The following is a 5,513-nucleotide window of genomic DNA, read 5'->3' on the forward strand; positions in this document are numbered from 1 at the left end:
GTACCCCTATTCCTCCCACCGCCCAGAGTCTTCTCTTTCCTCCTTTAGTCACATCATGTACTCGTTTATTCCGTCTCACATCCCTATCTATTATCGGGCCCGGATCATATATTTGGAGATTGGAACGTATCGCAGTTACACCCGGAGTTGATTCAATCAGACATCATTGATTTTGCAGTTAGGGCTGGACGGTCCATCGAGAATCGCAAGTTGTAAAGCGGATGGGTCACTTTTAGGGGTAAGTGGACTCACTGATCTCGCGTAAATGCATGTGTATCGCTCTTTAAATAAATTTTTCACTTCGGTATGGGTTATATATGATCGCGTTAAGAATCTGCAAATCTTGTCAACTACCTATTGTACAGCTAGGTAATACTAAAAAGTTAATATTAGCAAAAATTTTATTATTACTCGTCATTTACGCTCTTTTAAATATTATTTTCTTGAAATGTAGATCATAATTTTATTGGCACCTAGATTTGCGAAAAATGTCTGTTCTCAGTTTATTACTCAAAGTAATATTTGAATTTAAATGTCACTTATCATACACGTATGTGTAATTTAAACAAACTTGTGGCGTAGTTTACATTTATTGAAATATGTATTATTTATAACTACGATTTTTTATTTAAGAAGAAATATCAAAAATAATTTGTCAGAAAAATATTTCCTTTTTTTGTTATTCAATTATTTGCCTGTCGTAACAAAATTAAAGAGTGGTAAATTTTGAAGTCAGTGTAGAACATGAGCGTATCCGAAAAGTTAGGTAGTTACGTCCACAATGTCGTACTAATCACCTAAAAAGGATCGCAAATTAGTACCTATAATTCTTATACTAATATTGAAGAAAAGCGATTTATGTTAAAAATATACCTAGTAGCCAGAAATAGTGGTCTATTGTACCATTCTAGGCTGAGTTTAGGATCTTCATAAAAATTATGTTATACAGGGTTAAGATCATAGGCTCAGTGTTTTCATCTTCGCGCGCGGGCGAAATTCTTGCCGTGAAAGGTATAAAGGTTGTGGTACTTAACACTTTAAACTTTATTAGCTTACTGACGAGATAGTGTAATTGCATTATTTTTTATGATAATTGATGACTCGTGATAAAAACTTTTGGTTTAAATTGTTAAAAAACCGATGTCGAAAATTTTTTTCTAATATTTCATTACCATTGGATATTCTAAGTATCCGTCGATAAAAACTGGGCGTGATGTCGATTGATATTTTAAATCGACATTTGTTAAGTTTTAATATTAAAAATTAATTTAATATTAAAATTAATTATGGAATTGATATGTTCTTATTAATTATAATATATCCTATATTTTGGCTAGATTTAAAAAAGACGTATTTGTTGATTAATGTTTATCAATAATTATGTATACATAATTATTGATAATTATTAATATATATATATATACATTTACTTTTTTGCGTTCAGTGAATGTTACAAGTATTAATCTTTATAAATATATCCAATGGATATCTCACGACGGATATATCATGTCTTCCGGTCGTTTTACATATTTTTGTTTAAAACTCGTGCTCATGTCTTTCACGACGAGAACCGTAATAACAAAAAATCAATCCCGTATGAACGAAGTCCTAAGCGCGGCCGGAATACAATTTTGAACAGAACATCAGCGATTAAGTAATCTAATCAGGTGTTAAATGAAAAAGAAATTATCTCACTGGATCTCTATTCTAAGGTGCAACATTATCTAAATTACAAAGGACTACTGAGTCCGTGTGAATGGCTACAATATATTATATACGTGTATTTTGTGTATGTATATGTATGCGTGTGTTTTGACGGATGTATGTGTGTGTTTGTGTGTATATATATATATATATATATATATATGTGTGTGTACATATAGGTATATTCGCACACATATATGTATGTATGTTTCTGTAAGCAAGAGTACATTTGTTTCATGTGTGGTGACACGAACGTGTCACACGGCTGTGGATACGAATGTATGTTTTGTGGTACAAAATGAAAAGTAGGCACAGGCCTTGCACTGGAAAAATCGATAGAGAAAGAAAGCGAGAAAGAAGGACCGAGAGCGTGAGCAAGAGGGGCAAGAGATATGGTGAAAACCCGTGAGTAAGAAAAAGAAGATAAAAAAATAAGATAATTATGAATTGGAAATTCTTAAGCGTATGAAATAGCTGCGAATGATGAACGCAGATAAACGCGGCTGAATGAAGAAATAAAAACAGCGCGATAATGAGACGTGGATCGTATAGAGTGAATTTGAATTCGTGAGAGACTGAGTTCCGGATAACTGTATAGTTCTGCCACGGTATTGTAACAGTTAATTATGTAATGACGATAATATAATACAATATAAATGATAATGAAATAAATAATTTCAAATGAAATGATTAAATGGGAAATTTCGATCGGACGGTAGCGATCCTGTTGCGTTTACCGTGAAGTCCGAAGCTTTGCTACAAGTTGATTGTAATTATTAAATATACCACTGATGTTTATTATGCCTATTAAAAAAATTCTTAAGATTATTATTATATTATATTATATTATTATTAATATTATTATCATTATTATTGTGAGCGTCACGTTAATATTATGTTATTGTTTTTATTGTGTGTTGTTTTGTATGTACCTATCAGCCTATAATAATAATAACATTATTACAATAATCTATACATATGCGCACGCAGACACAGTAGCAGAACGGAGAAAGGAAGTAAATACACATTATTATCTTTGTCCGCTCTAAATACTGACTTGATTTTCCGACCCACAGATTTACGATGCCTAATCTGGAGAGAACTTTTCGATCTCTTAACATACAAACAGAAATTGTATGTTTTCTGATTCGTGGAAAATTTTATAATGCTTAAGATTTTGTACTAATTCTTAATTAATAGTCTGGAAAATTCGAAAAATGAGTAATCTAAAATTAAAGTTATATATATGTTATGTAGTTGAGGTGCTGAAAAAGGAAAGTGGGTTGAGAGATACACCTTTTTTATTTAAAAGAAATTGTTTTATATAAAAATGTTTTTAAATATTTTTGTGACTTAATTGCTAAAATATTTTTCTGTTATTTTTTTTATATGCGACGATAAAGTTATAACACATCAAGTTACTAATACATGAAATAAATGTAAAAATTATAATTGTACCATTTATGTTGTCCAATATTGCTCTTCATGCAGTAAAGACCTATTAGATCATCTTTCTCTTGATTTGCTACTTCATATTGTATATTATCATGCGCTATATCTGTAAATTATATGCGTCAATATTAATTGTTTAATATTCTGTTCAAAAATCTCCATCACATATGATCATTATATCACATATGACAAAAACATATTACAAAATATTATAAATAAATCGTCATGTTTTTTTATCAAATTAATTATATTCAACCCATGCAAAAATAATGAAGAAAAATATTTTTGCAATCCTTTTATATTACATTTTAACAGGCGTAGATTAAAATATGATGTAAATTTTCTTTCATGTAAGCTAAAACTTTATATAATACTTCCGAAATTATTATAATTTTCCAAAATCTCTGAGAGTTATGAGAAGTACAATATAGTTTATTTAAAAGTATTCAGAATATTGCAAAATTTTTAATTTAATGTTATATAATATTTCGATATTGTCAACATGGAATTATTTTATTTTTGTATTTGACATGTTAACAAATCTTACATCTAATAATTTTTGTTTATATTGACTGTTCCTTATAAAATATCATTTTTGCGAATTTAAACGATTTTTATTTTACAAATTTTTGTGGTTCTAAATGCATTACAGTTAAAAATAATAAAATGATATATACAAGAGATATTAAATCTGCTATTCAGTATTCAACATATCAAAGCTTAATATTACAATATTTAATATTTTTTTAACATCTGCAATATCTCTCTGATGAAATGAATATTATGTTGAAAAAGTATATGGTACTATTTAACACCCAACTGTGCTTATCGAAATGTAATGCTTTAATCCACGAAAATTTATAATTTATTTAAAATTGAACTTGAACTTTTTTATGAGTTTAATGATTAATAGGTTAAAAAAATAGTTAAATATATGACTTTATTATTACTCTTTAATGACAAATGTCTATAATTTGAGAAAAATATGACATGAAGTAAATGCAAATTGTTTTTGTTACTTTTAAACATGTTTTCAAAATGTGCATTTTATTCAATTTTTTCCATTCCTACATTTATCCATTCACATTTTAATTGTATTTGTATGATATTAAGATATGTTCGTAAGGTAGAAATTATATGCTACTTGTAAATAAAAACAAGATTATTCCTGTATCGAAGTGCAATAATAAAATATGTTATATTAGTGCCAAAGTATTACAGAGAAAAAAGCATGAAATTCCTTCCGTAATCAAATGAAGTACAATAATTAATCAAAATTTTTTTACCTCTTAAAATGTATTCCACGAAGTAAGTACTTATATTGTATTTACACTATTACAATTTTTATAATTTTGAAGTAATAGTTTGTAAATTAAAAATACTTGAAGATTATTTAAACATAGAATTAGGCTATTTTCATATTTTTAACTTGCAAGTTGTATATATTCTTAGAACATACAATTGTTAGTAGAGTAAGATATATTTGTTTCATATTTCATATTTATGCTTTAAATATTCTTTGCATGCAATTAAAAACTAATTAATAGAGACATGTAAATTTTTACTCACAGTTACACACAATTAAGAATATTATATAATATATAAAAACTCACTTGGATACAAAAAATTTTATTATTATAAACAATAAGAATCTACTAGACCATACATTTGAAAATTCAATAATAAGAAATAGAAGTAATGACTATATATATACATAGTAATTCAGATTGAATTATTTAAGCATTAAAGATCTAGCTTTGATCATTATTTCTATTTCTTATTGTTGAATTTTCGAATGTACGGTCCAATAAGATTGTTTGCATTACGTCATCTGAAAAAAAGATTCCCATACTTACACTGATTATTGCGAAGAATATTACTAAGACCTCATTCTTAAAGACTTACAACACTCATATGGAATACAAGAGATCCAGGTTCGACTCCCGACTGAGGTAATATTTTTCGCAATAAATTTATTTACAAATTTTTAGCATATTACTAATAGGATGTCTGGATAATGTTTCCCTAGACATTTCCCTAGAGCGAAAACGTGAAAAATGAAAAATTTTATATATGTATGCATATACATATACACACATACATATACATACAAAAAATTTTCACTTTTCACGTTTTCGCCCTAGGGAAATGGATACATAATCGATACTTTGATTGAATATCAAATTATTAAAAATTGGTTGTCAATTTAATTCGTGATATTATTGCAGTAGTTTAATTGCGTTTATAAGTTCGAAAAACCAATTCGGCGCGGCGGCTAGTTCGAATAATTATAAATATGGTATATATGCATGTATGTCTGTATATATAGTATATATATATGTATATATATATATAGT

This window comes from Atta colombica, unplaced genomic scaffold, assembly GCF_001594045.1.
Source record: "Atta colombica isolate Treedump-2 unplaced genomic scaffold, Acol1.0 scaffold155, whole genome shotgun sequence".
Classification (NCBI taxonomy): domain Eukaryota; kingdom Metazoa; phylum Arthropoda; class Insecta; order Hymenoptera; family Formicidae; genus Atta; species Atta colombica.